Source organism: Oncorhynchus mykiss, chromosome 13, assembly GCF_013265735.2.
Source record: "Oncorhynchus mykiss isolate Arlee chromosome 13, USDA_OmykA_1.1, whole genome shotgun sequence".
NCBI lineage: Eukaryota > Metazoa > Chordata > Actinopteri > Salmoniformes > Salmonidae > Oncorhynchus > Oncorhynchus mykiss.
Window position 1 is genome coordinate 8,335,880 of NC_048577.1, and position 18,786 is coordinate 8,354,665.

General features: G+C 44.7%; 1 protein-coding gene across 3 annotated transcripts in view; it reads left to right on the forward strand.

Moving 5' to 3' along the window:
• Nucleotides 1–2,813: 2,813 nt before the first annotated feature.
• Nucleotides 2,814–18,786, forward strand: part of LOC118938184 (sialoadhesin-like) — a 60,107-nt gene continuing 44,134 nt past the window's right edge. Inside the window, exons 1-2 of one of the 3 annotated variants that reach the window (XM_036940119.1) lie at nucleotides 2,814–2,971; nucleotides 3,189–3,238. The gene's annotated coding sequence lies outside the window, so the exon portion shown is untranslated. The other 2 variants (XM_036940117.1, XM_036940118.1) reach the window with 2 other exon arrangements.

Below are 18,786 nucleotides of genomic sequence, written 5' to 3' on the forward strand. Positions count from 1 at the left end.
ATAATTGTCATCAGCAACAATGAATAGCATAGCGCCACAGTCAAATAATATTACTAGAAAATATTCATATTCATGAAATCACAAGTGCAATATTGCAAAACACAGCGTAGCCTTTTGTTAATCCACCTGTCGTCTCAGATTTTGAAATGATGCTTTACAGCGAAAGCAATACAAGCGTTTGTGTAAGTTTATCGATCGCTCAACAAAACAATAAGTACACTTAGCATCAGGTAACTCGGTCACGAAAATCAGAAAAGCAATCAAATTAATTGTTTACTCTTGATCTTCGGATGTTTTCACTCACGAGACTCCCAGTTAGACAAATGTTCCTTTTGTTCCATAAAGATATTTTTTTATATCCAAATACCTCCGTTAGTTTGGTGCGTTATGCCCAGGAATCCACCGGAAAGAGCGGTCACGACAACGCAGACAAAAATTCCAAATTATATCCATAATGTCCACAGAAACATGTCAAACGTTTTTTATAATCAATCCTCAGGGTGTTTTTCAAATATCTATTCGATAATATTGATAATTGATAATATATCAACCGGGACAGTTGGCTTTTCACTAGGACCGGGAGTAACAATGGTAGCCTTTCTCTTTTGTGCACAACTCACTCAGAGCCCCCACCTATCCACTTACGCAATGTGGTCGTTCACGCTCATTCTTCAAAATAAAAGCCTGAAACTATGTCTGAAGACTATTAGGAAAAGGAATCTGGTTGATATCCCTTTAAATGGAGCAATGGGAGGCTATGGAAGATGGAGTTTTCAAAATAGAAGCCACTTCCTGGTTTGATTTTTCTCAGGGTTTCGCCTGCAATATCAGTTCTGTTGAACCCACAGACAAAATTTTGACAGTTTTGGAAGTTTTGGAAACTTATATGCATATTCTAGCATCTGGTCCTGAGAAATAGGCCGTATACTTTGGGAACATTTTTTTTTCCAAACATAAAAATAGTGCCCCCTAGTTTCAAGAGGTTTTAACACATATTTTCCTTAAAAGTAAATTGTTGGTTAAGGGCTTGTTATTCAGAATTCCACTGTAAGGTCTACATATGTAGAATTCTGCACGTGACAAATACTATTTCATTGGTTTCACATGAAAACATATTGTGAACCTGGTGTGACATTATTGAAACTGTGCTGACACCTAGTGGAAATCAAGAGAAACTACACCATACACACACACACACACACACACACACACACACACACACACACACACACACACTATAACCTTAACACAGATGGGATGCTTTACATACATTGCTCTTTCTTTATTAGACACTAATATATATGTCCAATAAACAGACGTTCAAAAGTTGGAATGTAAAACACAAACGACACAAACGACAAACAGATATTCAAAAGCAGTTGTAGTGAATCAAGCATCTTGGGGTTACCTGAAATTGGTCAAAGTATATATTTTAAATGTTATATTTAATTTTATATGTATTTAACTAGGCAAGATGAACTCAACGCAGACACAGTTTACCTGCTATATCTGGGAAACAGGATTAACACCGAAAGAACTTGGCAAAATACAATGCATGTTTCTGTAGTACGAGTAGGTATATACAGTATCATCGGTAACAATTGTGTACAAGACACATAGCTAATAAAAATACTGGGGTTTGCGGTCATTAGTTACATTTCAACCACAGCGATTCCCCAATTGAGGCGCAACAAAGTTCACCGGGAAATGCAGGAACACCGGAAATAATAAATAAACCAACGAACGAGAAATGGTGGAGGCTACCAGAACGAAGAGATACATTTTTTCCGAATAAACGTGGTGCGTGAAAAACGTGATTACATAGCTCACTCCCTACCCGGTATCTCATTCTACTGTTATACGACTCTGTATGCGTTGTTTGTTGGCAACCATGATATTTACGAAGTTTTTGGAACGGATTCCTGTTGGAACGTCCCACAAATTATACCCACCCCTGAAATAAATTCAATACTTTATCAAATCATTTTTCAGTATTTAATCTTTTTACCTAAAGGGGTACTATAAATCAAATAGCTAAATGATCCATGGTACGACCACCTTAAAACAATTCCATATGTCAGCTAGTAGAACCCCCCCCCCCCCCCACCCCCCCACCCCCACCCCAAATGGCTTAGACTTTTAGATGTTCAGAAACCCAGTGTCAGAGGGAGCAATGTCCAGTACCTAAACACACAAATCAAATCTAATTGTATTTGTCACATGCGCTGAATACAACGGGTGTAGACCTTACTGTGAAATGGTTACTGACAAGCCCTTAACCAACAATGCATTTGTTTTTATGGAAGAAAATATTATATTTTTTTAAATTATGAAAATGCTAAAAAAAGGACCAACTTAGTTATATGCTTGTCGGGGTTCACTTTGGGTCCGTTGTTCTGAAAATCAGTGAGCTGAAGACATCTCTTTCACACAAACACACACTGGAAATTCAAAGCAGCTTGCTGTTGTCTGTTGCTTCTAGCTAGCTAACGTTGATAGATAAAAGTTAGCTAGCTCACTAGCTAACTGTAGGGTCTTGCTGTAATTCAGCGGCAGCATATCATATTGTTCACAATCCAGTACATTCAGAGTAGCTGTGTGATGCACAAAAATACTTGTTTATCACTGAATAACAGCCTCTTCATGTAGCTAACAAGCTAGCTGAGATCACTAGTTCACTCAATACAAACACCAGTTCAATATAACTCCCAATAACACAGTATTTTTACGTTTATTCTATATATATTTAACATTTTTGAATGTTATTTTACCTTCTATTTTGTATATTTTCATTGGACTTGTAGGGACATATGAAGCCTGGAGGCTGCAGTAATGTTGAGATGTCAGTAGGGAGAGCTCTAGTCTAGAACACTGGAACCAAAGACACTCCCCTTTCATCTGTTCTGGAACCTTCCATACCAGCAGATGAAGAGTGATAGGAACGTGTCACATTTTGTTTCTTGTAAAACATGTAGGTTCACTCCTCAAATAAATAAATGGAACTACAGTATTCTGACTTTAGACCATTTTCTATTTAGATACAGTAACATCCCTTATGTGACATTCTGTTCCTGCATGTTAATGCCCTGACTAGGCTACTTTTAAAATGTGTCAACAACAGAACTCGCACTTAGGCTACGCCTGCTTCTACTAATACTTACAGTAGACTACTTCTTGTTTCCATGCAGCGACAGTAAGTTGACTAACTGTTCAAGACCTCTCCCCTTCACTTCACTCTGTAAGTACACTTGACGATATCTTGGAATATAGTTTTAGTTTTGATGTTTTTAGCCATACATGACATCTCAGTCATCTTTGTACTTGTTGATTTATTTTGAACTGTGTTTTGGTTGTTACATCAGGGCCTGTATTCATAAAGTGTCTCAGAAGGTCCATATAATTATGATCTAAAATGCTAAACTGATCCCAGATCAGCTCTCCTACTTTGATACACTTTGTGAATACTGACCCTGGACTGTGTTTTCATGTGTTTAGTTTAGTTCAGTTTATTCAGTTGCATGTTTAAAACATGATCAGTAGAGTTTACCAGTAATACCCAGATCTCCATTCAATAGGGTCAAGTTCACTGTCAAAGTATATCAGGGTCAAGTGTGTGTGTGTGTGTGTGTGTGTGTGTGTGTGTGTGTGTGTGTGTGTGTGTGTGTGTGTGTGTGTGTGTGTGTAAATTCATTTGTACATATTTATCTGAATGTGGGATATACAGTCACAACCAAAATTATTGGCACCCTTGACAAATACTAACCTGAATTGTACATGTTTCACATAAAGACTTGTGCATGCTATTTTAAAAGCTCTGAGAGCAATAGACTGTGGAGACATTTTGAAAATGGCCTAAAGTAAGAGTGACCGTAAGAGTAAGAGTGATTGAGATGATGTTTCAAAAGAGCTTTAGAAGTAGCATTAACATAAAACACAGTGATGGTGGGTTGTGTTTAGGAGTAGTATTAACATGAGACACAGTGATGGTGGGTTGTGTTTAGGAGCAGTATTAACAAGAGACACAGTGATAGTGGATTGTGTTTAGGAGTAGTATTACATCAAATCAAATAACATTTCATTTGTCACATGCACTGAATACAACCTTACAGTGAAATGATTACTTAAAAGCCCTTAATAAAACCAACAACGCAGCTTTAATGAAATACTCACCAAAAAGCAAGAGATTTGAATAAGAAATAATCGAACCCACAAATACTGATGCTCCAGATACTCAACTAGTCTAAAGAAGGTGTGGTGGTTAATTTCTTTACTATCAAATAAGGAGACACACTTATCACACCAGTCCGAGTTATACTTAAACTACATCTTTAATAATAAGAGCTTTGCAATAGCAATGACTTTCAACGATTCACCATTTCTCATGAACCGCTGAGTGACAACACTATGGCTACTGAGATCTTTAATAGCAAAGATCCACCCCCCTAGTCGACATAACAAACCACAGATATTAGGAACAGTTCACAAAGTGAGACTTCATAATGAGAAAGGAGTATCCCGTAGCCAGATAGCATTCACTATAAATTATCGTTCAGTTTGGCCCCTAAGACGAGGTTCTAATCTCGTTCCTGGTACTGTATAGCACAAAAACTTGATGTTATTTTAATGGACAAAAAAGTTGCTTGTCTTCAAAAACAAGGCCATTTTATGTGACCCCCAACTTTTTCAACGGTAGTGTATATATGGATAGCAGGCTACATTATATTATGTACAGTTGAAGTCAGAAGTTAACATACACTTAGGTTAGAGTCAGTAACTTGTTTTTCAACCACTCCACAAATTTCTTCTTAACAAACAATAGGTTTGGCAAATCGGTTAGGACATCTACTTTGTGCATGACACAAGTAATATTTCCAACAATTGTTTACAGACATATTTTTTCGCTTATAGTTCACTGTATCACAATTCCAGTGGGTCAGAGGTTTACATACATTAAGTTGACTGTGCCGTTAAACTTCTTGGACAATTCCAGAAAATTATATGATGGCTTTAGAAGCTTCTGATAGACTAATTAACATAATTTGAGTCAATTTGAGGTGTATCTGTGGAAGTATTTCAAGGCCTACCTACAACATCAGTGTCTCTTAGCTTGACATTATGGGAAAATAAAAAAAAACTCAGCCAAGACCTCAGGAAAAAATGGTAGACCTCCACAAGTCTGATTCATCCTTGGGGGCAATTTCCAAACGCCAAATGGTACCACGTTCATTTGTACAAACAATAGTACGCAAGTATAAACACCATGGGACCACGCAGCCGTCATACTGCTCAGGAAGGAGATGTATTCTGTATTCCTAGAGATGAACATACTTTGATGCACTTCACAAAGTAGATGGCATCATGAGGAAGAAAATGATGTGGATATATTGAAGCAACATCTCAAGACATCAGTCAGGAAGTTAAAGCTTGGTCGCAAATGGGTCTTCCAAATTGACAATGACCACAAGCATACTTCCAAAGTTGTGGCAAAATGGCTTAAGGACAACAAAGTCAAGGTATTGGAGTCGCCATCACAAAGCCCTGACTTTAAACCAACAGAAAAGTTGTTGGCAGAAATGAAAAAGCGTGTGCGAGTAAGGAGGCCTAAAAACCTGACTCCGTTACACCAGCTCTATCAGGAGGAATGGGCGAAAATTCACCCAACTTATTGTGGGAAGCTTGTGGAAGGCTACACGAAACGTTTGACCAAAGTTAAACAATTTAAAAGCTACCAAATACTAATTTAGTGTATGTTAACTTCTGACCCACTGGAAATGTGATGAAAGGAATTAAAGCTGAAATAAATAATTCTCTCCACTATTATTCTGACATTTCACATACTTAAAATAAAGTGGTTATCCTAACTGACCTAAGACAGAGAATTTTTACAAGGATTAAATGTCAGGAATTGTGAAAAGTTAAGTTTAAATGTATTTGGCTAAGGTCTATGTAAACTTCCGACTTCAACTGTATATGGATAGCAGGCTACATTAGACTATATGGATAACAGGCTACATTAGACTATATATGGATAACAGGCTACATTAGACTGATGGCAGGGTTGTGCGCTACTGGTGCGAAGTCAGGTGCAGGAGAGCAATAAGTTGTGATCAGGCACACTTTTATTTGGCAAAAGCACAAAAGACAGACGCAACTGCGTCCAAAATCCTCCAGCCACAGGTACAGTACACCCCCCCTTGACGCGCGGCTCTAGCGGCGCGCCGACACTGCCCTCGGGGACGACCCGGAGGGCGAGGCACAGGGCAATCCGGCCCGCGACGAGGGGTTAATGTGGTAATCGGGGGGAAGCTGTAACCTGTAACACACCTCGTTCACTCTCCTCAGGACTTTGAATGGCCCCACAAACCGCGGGCAGGTGGAGGGGCAGGTTTCGGGTCGAGAGCCAGACCTGGTCTCCCGGTGCAAATACAGGGGCCTCACTGCGGTGACAGTCTGCTCCCACTTTCTGGTGCAGCAAGGCGCGCTGAAGATGGACATTGGCGGCGTCCCATGTTTCCTCTGCGCACAGGAACCAGTCGTCCACCTCAGGAGCCTCGTTCTGGCTCTGATGCCAAGGTGCCAGAACCGGTTGATAGCCCAGTATGCACTGGAAGCGGGAGACGTTAGTGGAGGAGTGTCGGAGCGAGTTCTGGGCCATCTCTGCCCAGTGCACGAATGCTGCCCACTCCCCCGGCCGGTCCTGGCAATAGGACCTCAGAAACCTACTAGCATCATGGTTTACTCTCTCCACCTGCCCGTTACTCTTGGGATGAAAACTTGAGGTAAGGCTGACCAAGACCCCCAGACGTTCCATGAACACCTTCCAGACCCTCGACGTGAACTGGGGACCCCAATCATATAATATGACAATATATCCTCAGGCATCCCGTAGTGCTGGAAGATGTGTGTAAACAAGGCCTCCGCAGTCTGTAGGGCCATAGGGAGACTGGGCAAAGGGAGGAGACGACAGGACATAGAAAAACGATCCACAACAGCCAGGATCACGGTGTTACCCTGTGAGGGAGGAAGATCGGTAATCAGGAAATCTACCGACAGGTGCAACCACAGCCATTGTGGAACGAGTAAGGGTTGTAACCCTCACGTCCTTAACCAAGGTGGGCCACCAGTACTTCCCAGTCAGACAGCGCACCGTCCAACTGATCCCCAGATGACCCGAGGAGGGTAACGTGTGGGCCCAATAGATCAACTGGTCACGGACAGCAGACGGGACGTACAGACGCCCGACCGGACACTGGAGGGGAGCGGGCTCTGTACGCAACGCCTGCTCAATATCCGCGTCCAGCTCCCCCACGACTGGCGCTACCAGTCAGGAGGCCGGGAGTATGGGAGCCTGATCCATGGGCCGCTCCTCTGTGTCATACAGCCGGGACAGTGCGTCTGCCTTCATATTCTGGGAACCTGGTCTGTAGGACAGGGTAAACAGAAAATGGGTAAAGAACATGGCCCACCTTGCCTGACGAGGATTCAGTCACCTCGCTGCCCGAATGTACTCCAGGTTACAGTGGTCAGTCCAGATGAGAAAAGGGTGTTTAGCCCCCTCAAGCCAATGTCTCCACGCCCTCAAAGCTTTAACCACAGCCAACAGCTCCTGGTCCCCCACATCATAGTTCCGCTTCGCCGGGCTGAGCTTCTTCGAGAAGCTTCGGTGGCGTGCCTGAGCGCTGAGAGAGCACAGCTCCTATCCCAGCCTCGGACGCGTCCACCTCCACTATGAACGCCAAAGAGGGATCCGGATGGGCCAGCACGGGAGCCGAGGTAAACAGAGCTCTTAGGTGCACAAAATCCCTGTCCGCCTCAACCGACCACTGCAGACGTACAGAACCCCCCCTTCAACAGTGAGGTAATGGGAGCAGCCACCTGGCCAAAACCCTGGATAAATCTCCGGTAGTAATGGGCAAACCCTAAAAACCGCTGCACCTCCTTTACCGTGGTGGAATCGATGGGAATCGATGGGGTGGTAATTGAGTACTGAGCCAAATCGGCATATTCTGGGGGGATGCGCACGGTGGAGACCTGGTCTGGACTTTCCACCGTCTTAGCACCAACGGAAGCCCCTACACACCTCCCCGAGCACTCTCGCGACCACCCTCGGGCGGATGGTCGAAGACGGCCCGAAGCGGCGGGTGAACTCCTCGAAGTGGTCCAACGCCGCGTCTCCCTCTCCCCACACAGCGTTTTCCCACTCCAGAGCTCTCCCTGAGAGGCATGAGACGAGGGCGGACACCCTCTCCCTTCCCGGGTGGCCAGGTATAGGTCCAGCTGTAATAGGAACTCCTGGCACCGTGCTGCTGTCCCATCATACTCCCTGGGAAGGGAGAGACGCATCTCACTGGGACTGGATCCAGGAGGGACGGGTAGAGGTAACCCCGGTTGCGCTGGTCGAGACACTGGAGAGACTTCCTGTCTCTCCCAACGGTCCATGGTATGGTTAACGCGAATCATCATGGCACCGAGATGTTGCAGCATTGCTGAGTGTTCCCGGATGCGCTCCTCGACTTCTCTGACCGGGGTACCTGCTCCTGCTGACTCCATGGGTGGTGTGAAATTCTGTCAGGGTTGTGTGCTACTGATGTGAGGTCAGGTGCAGGAGAGCAGTGAGTTGTGATCAGGCGCACTTTTATTTGGAAAAAGCACAAAAGACAGACGCAACTGCATCCAAAATCCTCCAGCCACAGGTAAAATTCAATAAGCTTGAAAACACTCACAAATATACAAATGTATGACAAATAAATACAACGGGTCAAAATACGATACCCGGGGGGGGGGGGGGAAACCAATCTGGCGCATCACACTAAACACGTAAACAAAACTATTTCACACAAAGACATTGGGGGGAACAGAGGAATAAATACATGCAGTGTGATTAGGGAATGTAACCCAGGTGTGCAGGGAACAAGACAAAACAAATGAACAATGAACAAATGGAGCGGCGTTGGCTAGAAAGCAGGTGACGTCGACCTCCGAACGCCACCAGAACAAGGAGAGGAGCCAAATTCGTCGGAAGTTGTGACAACTATATATGGATGACAGGCTAGGTTAGACTATATATGGAGAACAGGCTAAATTAGACTATATATAGATAACAGGCTACATTAGATTAATTATGGATAACAGTCTACATTAGATTATGTATGATAACAGGCTACATTAGACTATATATGGATAACAGGCTACAATAGACTATACATGGATTACAGGCTACATTAGACTATATATAGATAACAGGTGTTGTAGAAAAGGCCCATGAAGTTGGTGGAATAATCCTTTAGTTCATTGCCATTTACTCAGCTGGGCCAGGGGCGCTTTAATTAGGTCAGGTGGAAATGTCCGTCAGATCTCAACTCCAGAAAAGGAGGAAATTGCATCGCCTGATCTCGCTGCTTTCTCTTCCTTAACTCCAGAAGTTCTGTCCATCCGTGAATCCACGTAAGTCCACCGACTCTGTTACCTTTTCATCTGAATTATCTGTGGCGATCGGGAGAGTGGGCCAATCAGTTATTGCTTATCGTTATTACCACGGCGTGTGGCTTGGAGCGCACGCTTCAAACATATTGTGTATTGTGAGTTGTCAATGATCATGGCCCTACGGATCCTCATAGACCAAATATGCAATCGATATGGTTAATATGTAATGAAATGAATTACATGTACACATGAAGACATGAAAGGGTGAAATGAGAAATGTCATTGTTTGCTGAACTGATCGACTTTGATATCAAACTTGGATTGGATTGGATACATGTTATTTTTTTTCCTTTGTTATGCAGCACAGACTACTCAGTAAATATACCACTTTATGGTTAAAGGAATTCCTGCCTCCATCTCATCCATTCCTCTGTCACCTGACATGTGACCACCTGTTCACCTTCACTGTCAGTCATCCTACCTGTCCAGCTACCCACACAGATTCCACTTATCTTTCAATGGTCCTTCGAGCCGGATGTTGACTGAACCAAAGACAGGTGAAAAGGAAATGGAGGTGGAGAGGGAATAATTGTTTCCACTGGAAGGAAGAAGAGAGGAGGAGAGAGCAGCTGAGGGTAAGGTCTTGGAACAAAATAAATATCCAGGAGCTAAGCATAAAAAAACAAAAGCTTCATCCTCAACCAGCAGCAGCACCAGAAGAACCAGGCAAGCACCTGGTTATCTTAAGGATTATGTGGTCGAGTTTCCGACCTCAAAGGGCAAGCCCACCAGAGCTCAAAGTGGTAATGGATCAACTGTACGTTTCAGCCATCAACCATCCCCTTTGAGCCAAGGACCAGAAACTGCTTTGGAGCAGGAAAGTGGACTACAGGAAGAACCCATGGAGGTGACGCCCACAGCACAGGTTGACCAGCTTCCTGAGGCAGGCTCCGCTCACCCCTTAACTAATGGGAAATCGTCGAAGCACTCTAGACGGAGTGGGAGTTAGACCAGTGGCTACCCCTTTGGAAGTGGCCATGGCAGCCGCCATTCACTAGCCCTCAGCGATTCACCGACCGCTGTCCTACAAGAGAGGATGAAACAATTAGCTTTGGAGGAAATTGAGCGTCATATTGAGGAGGAACGACAAGATGACGAAGGATGTCACCAATTGGATGTGCAGGCCCGTAGAGCTCTACAGGAACGGGAATTCATTGCCAAGGACCTGGCACAGCAGCGACAGCACCGTCATGCCAGAAGGGAATTGGAGTAGGTACGGATGGTCTCATCCTTCCTGGAAAGGAACGAACAGGGAGTTGACCTGACCACCCCTCCACATGGACCTGACCTGTCTACCTTTCTTTCCCAATCTGCCCCTCTGGTACTGCATGGCACACAGTCCCCGGAGGCTCCGGGGTCAACAGCTAACATGGAGCATAGGGACAGGCTGCTCCACCATCGCCCTCTATGCCAGTGACACAAGTTAGCATTCCTCCATCTGGACAAATCATCACTCCTTCGCCTTTCCGCCAATTACCAACCACGGCAAATTGTTCCTCTCGTCCAGGGCCAGGCCAGTCCTCAAATATCAGATGGGAGGGCTCTCACCCAATTCCAGCTGCCACCATTGGAGGGTCTGGAACAGTAGGGGACCGGCCCAATGAGGCCACAGTGGGCTCATCAGAAGTCCCGGATGTATCCTTCACACACTCATAAGAGGGAACATTATGAAACTTCTAGTAGCCTCAGCCTATGGAATTCCCAGACCCAAACTGCCATACTTTGAGAGCGGAAAGGAGAGTGAATTTGCTCTTTGGAAATGGCATTGGAGAGCCTACTGGCTATTCACAGTCATCTGTCAGAACGCTACAAATACCAAGTACTAATGGATCATTTGCGGTTTCCCAGTGCATATAGGCTGGCCCAATCCTTTATGCACTTCGCTACACCATACACTGCTGCTCTCCAGGTCCCGAAGCCCAGATATGGTGAGCCACGCCAGCTAGTCCAGAATGAACTGAACAACATCCTGAACACGTCTCCAATTAAAATGGGAGACCATGCTTCCTTCCAAGAGTTCTCCCTGGCTGTCCAATCCCTGACCTCGATGCTCCAATCCGTTGAAGGAGAAGACGGGAACGAGCTGAAATGTGGCTCCCACGTGGACAGGCTTCTTAGCAAATTTCCAGTGTACCTCAAAGACAGTTTCATGGAAAATTGTTTGAACAAGGGCATCCTGAGAGAGGGCTCGAGAAGCACCTATGCTCTCAGAGACCTGGCCGCATGGTTGGAGGTGAAGGCAAAGGCGAAGAGCATCGCTCACCAGGCCACAATCTCAGCCATAGCCACTGGGGAAGGAAGGAGTTTGAACACCAGGAGGAACAGAAAAGGCCAAATCCCACTACCATGTACTTAAATAGTGAAGCCGGGGAGGAACCTGGGAAGAAGACCCCTGTCAAGAGCAAGAACATCAAATACCAGCCTTACTGCCCTTATTGCAATAGTAAGGGGCACTTCCTTGGCTCATGCCCCAGGTTAAAAAAGCTCACTCAACCTCAATTAAAGGCCTGGCTCACTTCAGGTGAGCGACGCTACAAGTGTGCCCGTAGCATAAGGCGGAGACCTGCACATTTCGGGAACCCCGCAATTGCTGTAAGGAAATCTCACCGTGTTGCATGATGTAATTCCCCAAGCACAGAAGGATCATAGTTTGCTCATGTAAGGGAACACCCCCCTGAAATGGACAAAAATGAATGGGAAGTCATTGGCATTGGACAAACCATATACACGGTGTCCAATACCACCCAATTCGGCGTCGTTTCGTGTAAAGTTGAATGCAAATGCCATATGGCAAATGCCAGGTGTAACACTTTGAAAAGCCAACAGGTGGCGAGTGCGCTCCACCGTGGTTTTTCATATTGCAAATGCAACCCATGTCAACATCCAAAAGCAACATTTTGAAAAAGTGAATTTTCTTTCCATAACCTAGCAACCCCTTTAAAAAAGTGCTTTCTGGACCGTTTTTCGAAATTCTTTCGATTTTTTTGGTCAATTACACGTGTAAGAACTGAACAATTTTATTATCATAATTAAAAATAAAAAAAACTTGCGCATAAGGCACATGTTTTGTCCATTTGCAATATGATTTCGTAGGAAGTCAAAAGTCAAAATTTTATAAAAAACTTCACACACCGTTAAAAAAGTGCGTGAAAAGTGCACGTGCATTTGCAATATGTTTCAATGGAATGGAATTTTGCATGCTCTAAAGTCAAACTATACTTTGCTCAAACTATACTTTTGTATGCCATAAGAAATTTGACATGCTCAAAAATCCTGCAGAAATGCAAAATTGACTGGCCTGATGAACACAGGATGGCCGTGCAGTGATAGTTGTTCCTTTCCATCACTCGTTGTGTTGATTTCATCATGTTCATTTGGTGATGTTTTTTTCACTATTGAATCATATTGCAAATGCACGTGCATTTGCAATATGTTTCAATGGGCATTTACCATCACGAATTTGTCATGCTCAAAAACCTGCAGGAATGCAAAATTGACTGGCCCGATGAACTCGGGATGGCTGGTTAGTGATTCTGGTTCCTCTCGATCGCTCGTTAGGGTTGATTTCAGAATGTCACTTTGGTGATGGTACCTCACTGTTTAAACATTTTGCAAATGAATAAGAGTCACCAGCAAGTCACCGTCCATCAGTCAATTAGATATCATTCTGACACCAAACTGATACAAACTGACACCAAACCAAATCGTTTAGTAGTCAACTATCACATACTACAGAGATGGCCCAAAATTCACAACGCATTCTATTCAAACCATAATAAAAACGTAAAACAGGTAGTTACGTTCCAGCTGCGGGTCCAGTTCAGATGTCATGTGTAGGCCTACCTGAGGCGACACCGAATCCCAAGTTTCGGCCCGGTAGGTCATTTGGTGTCCGAGCAAGACCCTAATTGGTGCTGAAAATCCACTTTTTTCCATGACTTGCTACGGGGTCCTTGAATGAGCTATCGGACAGAAACGTTGGGGTCTGTCTATATGGGCCGAGACGGCCGCAATGCACCTAGTCTTGCGACTCTGGGACTTTTCTAAATGTCGTCATTTTCGTGATGCAAAAAATGAATTGAAGTCATTGCAAATGTACGAGGCTGTTTCTCGGTCCGAGAACCTTCTAGAGCCACGTAACTCACCACGCACTATCGACCTGAGGTCTAGAACAGGTTTCTAAAGTTTTGTAACTCTAGGTCTGACGGTTCTTTAAAAGTTCCAACAAGGTTAACTAATGCAGGCAGTGTATGTCTCTACGCACCCCAATGTGTCCCTCCTTCCAAGCTGTGTGTGTGTGATTTAGTTTTTCTTTGACATTTTATGGGAAAGATGACTGATTTACAGTTCATGAGGGTTACCTAGTCACACATATGAAGTTTTAAAAAGATCGGACCTTTTAAACCCTTCGAACCAGCACCTATGACACCCTTTTAAGGCACTTCCGGTTGGCACAGGAAGCTATAAGTAAACACATGTCTTGATTGAGGTAGCCTCTTACAGAATCCTGAGTTTTAAGTATTTAAGTTAAGAATGGACTGATCTACACAGGGTTGAATGCAGTGATTTTCATAATGACAGGTTATGTGTTTCAAAACACTTTTAGGGTGATTTTAATCACTTCCGGTTGCTTCAGGAAGCTTAGAATTGACACAGGTAGACCTCATAGTGGTCTGATGGACTGTCATACAAGACAGGTTCATAAGGCATTCATAACCCACATAGGCTTCAGGTTGACTTTAGAGGAGCAGGCAATGTATTCCTATGGGGAGAGATGTCATTGTAATCTGTGAGATCAAAAAACCCTGTTTTACTGTTAAGGGTTAATGCCACACGGTCAAGGTTAGGCTTGCACAGGTCGGGAGGACCTCAGGATCGTACCTGAGGTCGAATTGTGCTTCTCACCCTAACGGTTCTCTGACTGTCACCCAAATGCAAATGACATTTAGGGCCAGGCTTCATTTTGGGCCTACTTTTTTACACGGTCGCTGCACTCAGAGCGAGCTACGGTCAAGTAGGGCGTCTCGTTGAACTCGGCAACGGCCTAGAGAATATGGAAATGCCATTCCAGGCTCTGTGTGTCTTTAAGCACCGCACTTTGTCACTCCATCCTTGCTGTGTGTGTGTGTGTGTGTGTGTGTGTGTGTGTGAGAGAGAGCTTTTCTTTGACATCTGTTGGGAGAAATGACTGACTTACAGTTCATGGGGGTTACCTAGTCACACATATGACGTTTTAAAAAGATTGGATCTTTTAAACCCTTCGAAACTGCACCTATGACACCCTTTTAAGGCACTTCCGGTTGGCACAGGAAGATATAAGTAAACACATGTCTTGATTGAGGTAGCCTCTTACAGAATCCTGAGTTTTAAGTCTTTACGTTAAGAACTGAGTTATTTACGGAAGGTTTAGTGAGTGTGTGATATTTCAGAAAATCATAGAAAATCACAGAAATCTCGCAGAGCTCCGCAGCACACTTTAAAAAGATTTGTATGAACACCCTGCAACTGGATCTGTAACTGTTTAAAAAACCAAAACTATTTTTGAACATCACCAATTTGACATTGTACGATTTCTCTTAAATGACGATAGATAAATGGCTGGTTCTTTTTTTATTTACACCGGAGGCTCCTTGACTTTGACGTGAAGTGGAAAAATTACTTCTCTATTTTCATTTTGGACCTTTAATCCCAGAAGAATGGCCATAACTCAAAAACCGTTGAGGCCTAGACGCCATCTTGTTCGGGGCCAACTGCCCATTATGCCAAACCTACGCTCACCGAGTTTCGGCTTCAAAATATTTTCCGTTTTGGAGATAAGGCCATGTCGTGATTCGTGATGTTTTGTACATTTGCAATATGATTGCTTATGCCCTCTTGTGGGATTTACCGGGACAGCGGAAAAATGACCAAAATTAGATTATTTTATAAAATGGAAACCGAATGTCCGAGAAAGTTTGTTTGATGACTTCCCGGTAGGTCCGGCTCTGCCACTCGGCCTGATGCCGTCCGCGAATTTTACAAACGTTTTCGGACGTCTAGTAAGGGACCGTACATTTGCAATATGGACTTTCTCACTAACCATACGGAAAATGTCAAAATGTTCCCTTAAGGTATGGTAGGAGCTGCAAAGGAGCTGTACCTCGACCAGCAGAACCGGTCTCCAAGGGTTATGTTGAAGGTGGTCAAGGTCACTCTGCAAAGTGAAGGGAGAAGCATTGATACATTCGCCGTTCTAGATGATGGGTCAGAAAGAACACTCATTCTCACGGCGGCCACCCGTCAGCTGAACCTGGAGAGGATCCCCGAGACCCTTAATCTCAGAACGGTGCGACATGACGTTATCCAAATGAAAGGCTCTGCTGTGACCTTTAGCATTTCACCTTCAGGAAACAGGGACGTGGCCTATAATATCACCAATGCCTTTACGGCAGATGGCTTGAATCTCGCAGAGCACTCCTGCCCAGTAAGTGTTCTACAGAAACAATATCCTCATCTACGAGAATTGCCTCTTCCTAACCTGGCCAGAGTAGCGCAACTTATCCTGATTCGGTCAGACCACCCACATCTCGTCACCCCGACTGAGCCTATACGAGCTGGACCAGAAGGAGGGCCCATTGCTATCCATACATCCTTGGGTTGGGCTATGCAAGGTTCAGCCCATCTACTTCTCTCCACCCAAGCTGTACAGTCACAGCAAGTTCTCTTCACCAGAAGCAATCCAGATCCATCCCCCTGTGCAGCCACTGACCTCCTTTGGAATGTTGAGATGCTCTGGAAGATGGACACCTTCGCCCACCGGAAGCTACAGGAGGTCACTCGCTCGAAATATGACTCCTATGCATTAGACCTCCTGGAGAAGAGCACCACCACCACTGAAATGGATGACGTTCACAGGTATGCGACACCACTGCTACGGGTGCCCAACCATCCTCCACTGGCAACCACAACACGGGCTGTACTCCCACTACTGCGTGGAACTGAGCGACGCCTGGTAAAGAATCCTGAGCTTGCTGAAGTTCATGACTGAGAGATTCGTAACCTTGTGAAGGCAGGCTATGTCACAAAAGTGACCGCTCATGAAGAGGGAAACCCACTCAGCGAATCCTGGTATCTCCCTCACCATGTTATCCAGCAACACGGTGGGAAGTACCGACTTGTCTTCAACTGTTCATTCCAAGCTGCTGGTCAAAGCCTGAATGACTGTCTACTCCCCGGACTGACCTTAGGTCCTTCCTTGCGCGGTGTCCTTCTCCGGTTCCGGCAGCACTCTACAGCCATCAGTGGAGACATTAAAGCCATGTCTCATCAGATTTGTCTGCTGCCTTCTGACACCACACTGCTCCGGTTCATATGGTGAGATATGGAATGAGATGCAGAGCCCACAATCTATGAATGGCAGGTTCTCCCATTTGGCACCACCTGTAGTCCTTGCTGTGCCATATACGCTCTGCAGAGACACGCACGGGAGCATCCAGTCAGTGACCCAGAAGTATTGGATTCAGTGGAAAATGAATTCTATGTGGATAACTGCTTACAGAGCGTCCCATCCACGGCTGAAGCGAAAGCACTCCTTGATAAAGTACGTAATCTCCTGTCCAAAGGGGGATTTGAGGTCCGACAGTGGGCTAGTAACATAGCGGCGGTTATCCAGCACCTCCTGCCCCAAGCTAGGTCCAGTAGCAGTGAACTATGGCTAACGCAGTCTGGTGCTAACCCAGAAGAGCCCACTCTAGGACTGAGGTGGAGCTGCATACCGGATTCCCCGGGGTATAAGCACCGCTCATCCCTGAGTACCGAAACCCCCACTCTGCGCACCATCTATCGGACCCTGGCCAGTCAATATGATCCCCTTGGGTATATCCTGCCATACACAACCCGGGCAAAAGTCTTAGTCCAGGACCTGTGGCAGACCAAGAGGGACTGGGATGAACCGATCCACCCGGCTGACCTAGTGGAACGATGGATCTGTAGGGAAACAGAGTTATCGGAGCTCTCTGAAGTCCAAATGTCAAGATGTTCTGTACCACCCTGTGCTGACGAACTGGGATCATGCCTGGAACTGCATGCATTCTGTGACGCTTCGGAGCGAGCTTATGGGGCTGTTTCCTATCTAAGAGTGGAGGATAAGGCAGGCCACACCCATGTCTCCTTTGTCATGGTCAGGTCCAGGGTTGCACTCAATAATCATTTGTCAATGCCTAGGCTGGAACTCAGTGCCGCCCTTTCCGGAGCCCAGTTGGCGCCTACCTTGCGAGCCGAGCTCACCTTGCCAGTCCAACGGGTCGGAGTCTTGTTGGTATAAGGTGTTCGTCGGAACTCGCATTGCGGAAATCCAAGACCTAACAGAAGTCCAGGACTGGAGGTATGTTGATAGCATACTCTGTGAGTATAACAGAACTGATATTGCAGGCAAAATAATGAGAAAAATCCAATCAGGAATGCAGCGGTTTCTAAATAAGAGTCCCTGCCTATGCTTCCCTATTGAGCAGTGAATGGGATATGAGATTCCTTTTTCTATGGCTTCCTTAATGTGTCTAGTATCACAAGACATAGTTTCAGGCTTTTATTTAGAAAAATGAGCCTGAGCGACAACATTGCGTCAGTGTCCACCTGATGGCTCTTTGTGTATTTCTCGCGCAAAAGACAGAGGTAGCCATTTTTCCACCTGGTCTTACTGAAAAAAGCTCTGTCCCGGTTGATATATTATCGAATAGATATTTGAAAAACACCTTGAGGATTAATTATAAACAACGTTTGCCATGTTTCTGTCAATATTATGGAGCTAATTTGGAATATTTTTCGGTGTTGTCGTGACCGCAATTTCCGGTCGTTTTCTCAGCCAAACGTGAAGAACTAACGGAGATATTTTTGTCTACAAAAATAATTTTTCGGGAAAAAAGAAACATTTGCTATCTAACTGGGAGTCTCGTGAGTGAAAACATCTGAAGCTCATCAAAGGTAAACGATTTAATTTGATTGCTTTTCTGATTTTTGTGACCAGATTGCCTGCTGCTAGCTAGGCATAATGCTATGCTAGGCTATTGATAAACTTACACAAATGCTTGTCTTGCTTTGAGATGACAGGGTGATTAACAAAAGGCTAAGCTGTGTTTGAATATATTTCACTTGTGATTTCATGAATATGAATATTTTCTAGTAAGATTTTTTGTCCGTTGCGTTATGCTACTTAGTGTCAGTTGATGACAATTCTCCCTGATCCGGGATGGGTAGTTACAAGAAGTTAAGGAACTGGCTCAACCCCATCGCTGGAGCTTGGGACCACCATTCTTGTCACAACCAGAG